Genomic DNA, 10,960 nt, shown 5'->3' on the forward strand with positions numbered 1-10,960 from the left:
AAACATACGAGGATAAGCAGCCGTCCATTTCGTAGGGAAACTTAGGGCCTGTTCGACAGGGACTGCGACTGTGACTGAAACGGCTGCAGCTGCGGCTGCTACGGTAAAACAGCTTTTCTGATGAAGCTGAAACCATTCTGGAAAGTGTTTGGCAAAACGGCTTCTCCTGTATTTTTAAAAATGGCTGTGATAAATTAAATGTCATAGACACCCTTGATTATATGGATTGTTTGAATAGATGAATAGAATGCTTAACATTTGTTTATAAATTTGAGTTCATTAGAAATTTAAAAAAATAAAAGAATTATTATTTAAGCAATAATAAAAAAGATTATTTTTCCTCTTTAATTTTTCTTTTCCTTAATCCGGTCGACATCCTTCCATTTCTTTTTTTTTCTCTTTCTTTTTTCTGTTTCTCCACGCAACTGCAATCCATCCTCATCCGTTTGCTAATTTGAGTTCATTACAAATTACGAATATAAACTAAAGGGATTCATGCACCTATAATTACAAAAGGAGGCATAATCCTTACATAGCATGCAACCATACAAGCTAATATAGCCATGATCATTACATAGCATGCAACCATATAAGCTAACTGACATGCTCAAGATGATCTAGAAATGAAGATTGCTCTAGCAAGATCATCTCGGAATTTATCCATGGTCCGATCAACTGTTTCCATATTGGATGTATCTCCAGCATCTTGAGAAACATAGTGCTTCCTATATCTTGAAGGTATAGTGGGCATATAATCGGGATTCTGATCGCATTTGCGGAAATCCTTATCTTGTGCGTGGTTTTCACGAATGAAGTTATGAAGACACATGGTTGCGGCAACTATCATCATTTGCTTCTCCATTGGATAACTCGGCATCTTAAGAAGGATTCTCCACTTCATTTTCCACACACCAAAAAAGCACTATACCACATTGCGAATACTTGAATGCAAATGGTTAAAATGTTCTAGCTCACCATTTGGAGCAGGACCTCTTCTCCAATCTGGCACATGATACCTTTCACCCTTGTATGGTGCCAAGTATCCAGGTCTATTTGGGTACCTGGCATCAACCATATAATACTTTCCTAAACACACATGTAAAAAAAAGAAGGTTGTGAGTCGCATGCATTCATGTACAGACATGAGAAAAGATAAGGTAGGTGATCCGACATACCTAGAGGGGGTGTGTGGAAAGGTGGCATGATCATGTCGATGTGCATGGAAGAGAACATTAGTATCATGCATAGACCCAGGCTGGCCAATAGATGCATAAGTGAACCTCATGTCAAAATCAACAATACCAAGAACATTCTGTGTCGCTTTGCCACTCCGGCCAATGTACCTAATCTGGTCCTCAGGACGTGGTGTCGCTGAAATATGAGTGCCATCCAAAGCTCCAATGCAATCTTTAAAGTGTGGCATCATCCTACGATCATTACTAATCCTAGGATGTGTAGTAGAGAAATTAGGTTCAATTGGCTTTATGTAGTCTGCACTCATAGCCACCATACATATCAATACCTCCTCAAATTTTCTACTAATTGTTTCTGCAGAGTGCTTGAATATACCATGTACACACTGGTAGAAGTACCATGCCCACACACAAGTAGGAAAATAGCCAATGATTCCATAGAACTCATATGAAGAGATGATTTTAGTCCATAGTTACCCACTAATAGATCATGCAACTTGTAAAATAGAGATGCATTCATTCGGAATTGCTTATGTCTTTCACCTGGAGTGTTCAGCTTCTCCATTGTCCAACCGAATCCACTTTGTGCCGGAGTTCTAACATCATTCTTATCATGGTAAGTCATGAAGTACTTGCAACAAATAAGAGCAGTGGCAAATTGACAATTTTGAGCAGACCGCAACAATCCTAGAGTGTTTTTAACCCATTCATCATGATCAGACATCTCATCACCAGAAAATTCAGATCTGTTCATGATATAAACAACACTCATGAATTTCAAAGTAGAATATAGATTCAAAGTAGCATACATAAGAAATAGAAATAGAATACAGATTTCTAGTCATCCAAAGTAGCATACATAAGAAACAAAGTAGCATATAGATTTCAAAGGATACAAGCATGCTGCACGAACTACTTAGACACATCATTTCTAGTCATCCATTTATACTTCCTCTTTAGCCAATCAAATCTCTCCTCAGGAGTATCCAAAGTCATAAACATCTCTCGTTCAGCCCTCTTGGTAAAAACTAGAGATGCAACAAAATGTTCATTCATCGAGGGAAGAGCCCCACAATTCTTGACCAAAGCCATGACATCTTGGATGGAACAACCAGATGTATCCTCCCTCCTTGCAATGGACTCACAAGATGCAGTTGTCCTCTCATTCATCTCCATAATCTTGCCCATTTGTTCCTGAAACCAGTGACCTGTACTTGTCTTGGATTTCTTTCCCTTCATGTTACTAGCCCCTCTACCTCTCTTTGAACCTTGCACACTCCTAGGTGTCACCTCCTCCGGCTCACTGTCATAATCATTGTCTGCTTCATCTTCATCATCAATAGGAATTGGAGAGCTTTTACGAGACAAGTTTGCTGGGGAAGGTGCAATACCACTAGAAGCGGACCAATGTTCATCATCAGTATTACTGAGGTCTTCAAACATAATGCTTAGCTGTTCTTCATTTTGTAGTCCTTTTAGCTTGAATCTGGTAGAACCCTTTATTTCCTGAAATGCAATAGTCAGATAACAATATTTTGCCATATTGTAAAATGAAAAATTTGAAACAACTGCAACTTGTAAAATTCTACTTACTTTTGCTATTTTCTTCCACCAAGCCTCTGACACTACAATATTCTTTCCAGATTCATCCCATCTAATCCCAGTCTCCTTATTTTTCAACTGTTTCCAAATACCATAATCTTGCTTCGACTTATCCCATTTATTCTTGAATTGCTTTCTAGTATAGTCAATTCCAGTCCTCTCTTTAAACCTTGCTATCACATTCTTGTACCCAGTCTTACTCAGATGAGTATTTGATCTATTTCCTTTTAAAACTTCATCAGCAAAAATCTCACAAACTATCCTATTGTTCTCATCACACCAATCAGTCAAGTTGTTGCCAACAAAATCAGTTTGATAAGGGAAAAGCAGCAAGTAAAGTCTACTGCACATTCATCGAAAAGATGGTTCATGGCTGGCTGCTCACTGACTACAAACTACATTCAGATATATTCAAGTCCCACAGAATCAGTAAACCAAAAAACAACCAATATTACAGAAAAGCAAGACAACTTAGGAAAAGGAGATAGGAAAACTGCGACAATAACAGCTCCTGTAACAAGACAATCTTACAGTCAGCTGGCCTTCGCTCTAAGCATCTAATCTGGAGGTATAGTGTTCCACTGCTGCATATTGTTTGCACAATAGCAGTTGCAAGCCATTGACCAAACTAATCCTGATTTAGGTAGCTAATTTGGATAGATATGCTTACTACTTAGCATGGATCCTGAAGGACTTCACTGAATAGCTAATTTGGGTAGCTAATTTACTACTGCATCAGCATACCAGAAAATCTTTAACTTGAATGGTTTTGAAAAAATGATATGGAATTATTTATCTATAGTTGAGTCTGTGGGCAATCATTGCTTGCTGGTAGTAATTCATGAGAAAGGAGCTGCACTGTTAAGACTATATGTACAATGCCAAGCCACCTACTTGTAAATCAAACGCTAAACATGTACTAAGTCTGATGCCAAATTGCCATCCATCAACTCTAAAAGGTTAAAACAACACATGTATCCCATATTTTTATCAAACAGCTGATATGTTTGAAAACACAGTTTAACAATATTCACATCGAATCTCATTTTATTGATGCAAACATATTTTCTAGATATAAGAAGTTCATGTTGTTTTACTTTTTCTGAACATAATCTAACAGTTCGTCTACAGACAGTTGTATTCAGTGAAGTCCTTCAGGATCCATGCTAAGTAGTAAAGTGCGCTCACATAGTGCCAAGTTAACACAAACACTACCATACTTGGATATTAAGAACACAAGATCAGCACACACCATGACACCAATAGAATGCAATCACATAGTACTGGAAGTAAGTTAATACAAACAGTACTCAATGTGTGATGGTTGCTAGACAATTCTGAGCAGTACTCAATGTGTGATGGTTGCTATACTCAATTCAGTGAAGACTTTTTCGATTCCAAACTGACTACTACAAGCAGAACTTAAACCAACAATCAACACCAATAGAACTTTCATAAGACAATTGTAGAAAAGAACAAATTAACCATAAGAGCATATGTGCCAGTACAGACCTGCACGCACAACTACAAGCTAACCTTATTCACAGAAGTTCAGATGTACTACGACATGTTCAGACTTTACTCGCTTGCAGGGACACAAATTATCAAGGATCTGAGGTCTAATTTATCAATGCATTCAATAGTATGTAGCTCACAATATAAAAGAGATATTGATAAATCAATAATGTGTCCCTGGGTCAGCAAGCACACCATTTGTAAGCAATGGCAATGACATGCCAGTAAATCACTTTCCTTCGATCCATATCAAGCTCAAACAAGAAAATCACTTTAATTGGATCATATGTTCTTACCTTGGATCGGTGAGGTCGACGTCCACAGATGCAGGAGCAGTAGCTGTCCTAGCCGCCGGTGGTGGCCTAGGTGCGCGGGTACCTCGCCAGCGAGTTGAGGAGCCCCGAACCGGACCAGAGGTGACCCGAACCGGCAGCTGCTCGTCATTGCCTCCAACCTCCTGTGAAGTTGTCTCCTGTGAAGCGAGTTGAGGATCGCCACAGAGCCAATCCGACCCTAGAGCCGCTGCCGCTGCTTCGGCCCACCACTCCGGCCATCCTCCGGGCATGCCTGTGCTTGCGGCCATGGCGGAGTTGGGCCATGCGCCGGAGGCCTGTGAAGCTGATGCGCCCGCGCCGGGGACGCCGGGCCACGTGCCGGTGGCCAGGCCCGTCGCGGCTGGGATGCTAGGTTGCTGCGCCGGCGGGTGGCGCGCCGTGGTTGCTTCGGCTCTAGGCGCACTGGGGAGTCCAGTCCATGCGCCCGCCACCACGCCGGGAGGCACTCCCGCGGCGGCCAGCCTCCTGGCCATAGGAACGGGGCGCCGCCAGCCCCTCCGTCGGACACGAACGGCGCGCTGCTGGCCCCTCCGCTGGCTGCATCCTGGAACCCACCACCGGATCTGCCCCTTTCAGCCGCCGGAGCCCATTTTCCAGCCACCGGAGCCGCATCCCCCTCATCCATTCCGCCGCCGCCGCCACCAGAGTGTGAGATCCTGAGACCGAACGAGAGAGAAGAGGAGCGGTTCGGGAAGGAGTGGTGGCAATTTGGCTGTTATTTCTGCGAAGTTCAGGGGTAGTTTGGTAACATGGGGGCACGGATGGAGGGGAAACCGCGGGGAGTTGGTTTTTCCAGCTTCTCCTTCCCAGTACAAATTGGAAAATGGCTTCATGGGTGCTTCGCAAGAGAAGCCGTTTTCTGAAAGGACGTTTGGTACAACTTCTCCAGAAGCCGCTCGAGAAGCCGTCCAATAAGTCCTACCAAACTGACCCTTAAACTACGAGTATTTTATGCACAGACCAGGCCGGGACAGCCTTCTGACAACTTTCATGGCAATAACTGAACTTAAACTGCGAGTACTTAATCGGCTGTCTGCTTGGGACAAGTGGCTATACAGTGACCTGAACTCACGACTCAAAGCTTTGAGTCTCCGTGGAATCAACACAAGTAACATAACACATCCACAATTTATGTGAATAAAACCATGATTAAGAGCTACAGAATCGAGGTGCACAGTGATCTAGCTATTCTTGCCATTGACTAATTGTAACCCCACTCAAGATTACCAAATGACAATCCTACTTCCGACAGGAAAAGCTTAGTTTCTAAAAACTAACGTCAAAAGCAAAAAAACACCTTACTTGGAGCTACATGCAAAGCTTTTCCAGTTGGCACCAATATTTCTTCCGGTAGTGTTTAGCGTTATGCTCGTTAACATACACACAATGATTCATGTTTATCTTTATTATAGAAAACTAGTCCACCAACATATGCTCCCGCACGGGCTAATATTTTTAAAAGATATTATATTTAAAAATTATTTAGAAATTAGATGCCTAGTTAATAATAATTTTTTTAACTTACTACTCCATCATTAATTTAATACTCTAAGATAATACTCAAGTAGATGTGTACTTATCTTTGTCCAGTTGTGATTTTTCAATTAATAATTAATCTATATATTCTTTCAACCACATTTACATTTTTTTCATTTTGTATCGCACCTTCATCCACTATGATTAGCATAGAAAATAATATATTTTCATCGCTTTCTCATGTACATGTATAAATGGTCTATATGGTGACATCCATCATACGTATATACCTTAATTTAATATTTCTATATTAACAATAGTATAAATAGGTAATTTAGAATTATATATTAGTTTACTTTTGGACACTTCGGTCAAGAAGATAATTAGATTAAGATTTAGGTGTTTGCTTTAGGTTATTTTTAATGACAACATACATAGGTAACTTGGATACAAATTTAGAATGTTACTTTAAGTTATTTTTTATAATGATATGCATGGGAAAATTAGATGAAGATTATGGGTTTACTTTAGATTATGTTTTTACAAAAACAGAGCTAAGCAATTTAGATATAGGTTTAGATGTTTACTTTAGAATATTTTTTTAATGATAGTGGTGGGTAACTTTTTAGAAAATATAATAGACCAATGATTATGATTATTAGAGTTTACATAATTGAAGTTCAATATTTTCTTATTTTTGTAAGAATTTTTAGGATTTATTTCTTTTATTTTCTAGCATGTCTCATCAGAATTAGTGGGGGTCTCCAATTGAGAAAAATGAGGCCATATTGCTACAAAATTGTTACCTTGAGCTTGAGCTATCTATTATGATATTGTGATGGATTTTAGTTAGTAATTACTATATAACATTTTCATCTATATTTATAATCTTTAATTTTTTTACTTGCATCACATGTATACGCTTGAATTTATTTAATGAACCTTTGAGCTATAATTTTAACATAAAAATATATACTCTCGTCACTCCCTTTATATGTTTATAAATGGTGACACACATACTAATACTGTAAGAAATAGATAATTTAGAATCAAATATTGCTATAATAAAGGTGATTTGGATTCAAATTTAGAGTTACTCCATGTTATTTTTAATAAGGGCATATATGGGTAATATAGATACAATTTATGTAGTAACTTTAAGTTATTTTTAAGTATTAGTGGAGTGCAATTTAGTTGCAAATTTAGGGAGTTCTTTTAAATTATTTTTTATAATAGCACCAGTGGTAACTTAGATGATGAAGATTAGGGGTTACTTTAGTTTATTTTATATAATAGCAAAATTAATTTAGGTATAGATTCAGGATGTTATATTTTTTTCTCGAACTATGCAGGAGAGTTGCGACTTTATTCATAATGGCATAGGTGAGTAATTTTTAAAAACCATATTTTTTGTGAGAATTTTTAGGATTTAACGTATATGATGGCAAGATGTTTTACTTTTTGTGAGAATTTTTACGATTTCTCTCTTTTTCTAGAGCGTTCAGTTAGCATCCTAGCATCCTAGGTGGCTTCATGTGCAGACTTCAAAATGAGTCTCCAATTAGTGATCAATGGCTATAATTATTGGTTGTGAGAATTTTTAAGATATATCTTTTGTTCTAGCACGTCTTTGAGAATTAATATAGAGTCTCCAATTAAAAAAATTAAGAGTACATAACAACAATCAAAACTGTCAGTTCTTATCCTCATCCAATTATGATATATTTTAGTTAGTAATTACTCGATAATGTTTTTATCCAAATTCATAATATCTTTTTTCACTTCACGTCGCAGGTATAATCTTGAATTTGTTTAATGAACTCTAAGTTTGAGCTATATTTTTAACATGAAAATCTTTATTCTCATTGCTTCCACTATATATTTTTAGATGATGACACACATCATGCTATATAAATTTAAAGGGTTACTTTAAGTTATTTTTAAAGTATTAGTGGTGGGCAATTTAGTTGCAAATTTAGGGAGTTATTTTAAATTATTATTTTAATGGCATTAGTGGGTAATTTAGATGAATATTAGGGGGTTACTTTAGCTTATGATATATAATGGTAGGGGTGGGTAATTTATATATAGATTTAGGGGGTTAGTTTAGGCTATTTTCATAATAGCATAGGTGGGTAATTTTTTAGAAAACATAATAGATCCGATAGCCATTTGAGTCTACTGATTGATGGCTAGATATTTTGCTTTTTTGTGAGATTTCAAGCATTTATCTTTTTCTAGAGTATCCACGTAGGATTCTAGGTGGCTTCACCTGAAGACTTCAAAAAGAGATTCCAATTAGTAATAGCAAGATCACACCGTTACCGTCTTTGTTCGCACCAATTTATCTTTACAGAAAATAACACTGCTCCAGTATCATGGTCAGAAACGATTCGTGTTCGGACTAGGCACTAGTCGGGTCACGACGAGAAAAGAAATGCAGGGTCAGGGACAAGGTTACGCGCTTAACCGTGGTGGGACTGTGGGAGCGGTTAGTTGGTGCCGCTTCGATAGTTTGGAGGGTGAAACTATTAGAGCTCGGCGAGAGCCGAAGCTGCGTTATCCGTTTTCGCACGGCTAACGGTGATCCAGTGTGCAAATATTTGATCCTGTTCACACATCCCATGTTGAACTTCACTGTGTGCACGTACGTCCTAGGCTCCTAGCAGTTGGAGATAATTTTATTCTGCCTATGTATTTGTTCCTTTGATGCCCTTTTGGTCTATAAGTTCGGCCAGAACTAGTATGCTCGAAGAGGAAAGGCCTGCGTGGCAGCCCTGTTCATCGGCGGTTTAACATGGGTTTAGACGGTTTCTAAAACCAAACCGCGTGATTACGGTTTAGGCGGGTTGTTTTGCTATTTACGTGGTTTAAAACCGGCGACAGCAGACGTCCTCATCGGCAGCTGCGAGCGGCTCCCGATCGTAGATGACATAACCGGCAGGAGGCAGTGGCAGTGGATTGGTCAGATTTTTGTGAAGCTTGTTGCGGGCAGCCATGATAGCAATGGCAGTGATGGCAGATTGGAGATGGACTTCGCTTGTTTGCTGGTCGCCGGTAACATTTACTGATCTGTGTTCAAGTGCGCTCCAGATGAGATCGATTTATAGATTACGCGAGATGCTGGTCCAGCTTGATTCCGCTGGCTTCCCTAGGGCCTATGAGGCACTGCTCGAGCAAGGAGAATGTCGAGGGGTGGCCACCAGAAACCATGGGTACTCGTGCAATCGACTGCGGCGCGGCCGTCGCTGCCGCTGCGCTGGTCGCCGACGAGCGACGGGTTGATTGGTCTAAACCACGGTTTAGCCCAACCCGGACGGAAACCGTGTAGCCGATTTCTACGGGCTGGTTTAGCAGGCTGAATGGGTTGGCACCAACACACATGTGCACCTTCCTAGAAAAAGAGGAAGATAAAAGAAGATAAATTAATACAGAGTACTAGCATTCAGATGTCCACACGCTGACTTTCAAGAGCCAAAAAGCTGTGTTGTTGAACATGGCAATACACGGCATTCGAAGAACAAAGAAGGATGATGTGATCCCACGAACGGGGGAGGAAAGTGTGCCAAATTGTCGTCGGGTCTTTAAGACACCGACACATTCGGCATTTCCTGCTAGCGATAAACGAGTTCCGGTAGACAATTCAGGTTCTCAACATCGCGGGCCCGTGCCTGGTAGACAATTCAGGTGCTTAACATCGCGGGCCCGTGCCTGGTAGACAATTGGTAGACAATTCAAGTGACAGGCCCGTGCCTGGTAGACAATTGGTAGACAATTCAGGTGCTCAACATCGCGGGCCCATGCCTGGTAATGGTAGATAATTTCAAGTTCAGATATTGTGTACCAGAACAATACAATAGAAACATGGGACCCATTCAAATATATTATAAAAATAATTTAATAATTGTTCCACACGAATGATGCAATAGAAGCAATGGAACAATTTGAATATATATCATGAAAACACCTTAAGATATTAGAGGAACGATGCCATTTAAAATATAATATTATGAGAACACTTCCAAGATACCATGATAACATTTTAAATATAATAGAGGACAGTTAAATTGTAATACCAAAAGCTGGCTAAATTTTGGCTCATCAGGAACTAAAAATATATCATCGAACGTTACAACATATTATAAGAAACAATTAAAATGGACTATTAGAACAATAAATTATCGCTGCTACAATAACCTAAGATACTCAATTTTATTGTTGGAAAATTAAATTTTATTATTTAAAATAATTTATTACTACCAGAACAATCTGAAATCTACCAAAGAACAAAGAATTATTCAAGTTCTAGCGCGGAATAATATAGTGGTGTCATTGGAGCATTTGAAAATAGTAAAAGAAATATCTCATATAATATTTATGGAACAATCAAATCTTACATTAACAAAATAAAGATGTTTGAAAGGTAAAAAAATAAAAACTATAAATATGTACAATATTTAATTATCTTACAGATGATAAACACAAAAAATGAAAATAACAAAGAAAAATAAAAAGGAAAAAGAGAACCCTGCTAACAGAACTGATGTCATTCGGCCCAGTTCATATTATACTAGAGACTCTAACGCACCGGAGGCGCGCCTATCTCCCAGGCAAGTGTTGAAATGGTGCTGCGATTTATTTATGAATTTATATCAAAATCAATGAGCTTCATTGTGGACCTGTTATTCAGATCAAATGCAAGTTGTATTGTCCTTTTTTTCACATGTAGCTAGTCAATCTGTTATTCAAATCAAATCTAAGGCAACTATATATGCAGACATAAAAATGGTAGAGGTAATGAAAGGATACGTATAGCCCAGAAAGCTCATAAATGTAATA

This window comes from Setaria italica, chromosome IX (assembly GCF_000263155.2).
Source record: "Setaria italica strain Yugu1 chromosome IX, Setaria_italica_v2.0, whole genome shotgun sequence".
NCBI lineage: Eukaryota > Viridiplantae > Streptophyta > Magnoliopsida > Poales > Poaceae > Setaria > Setaria italica.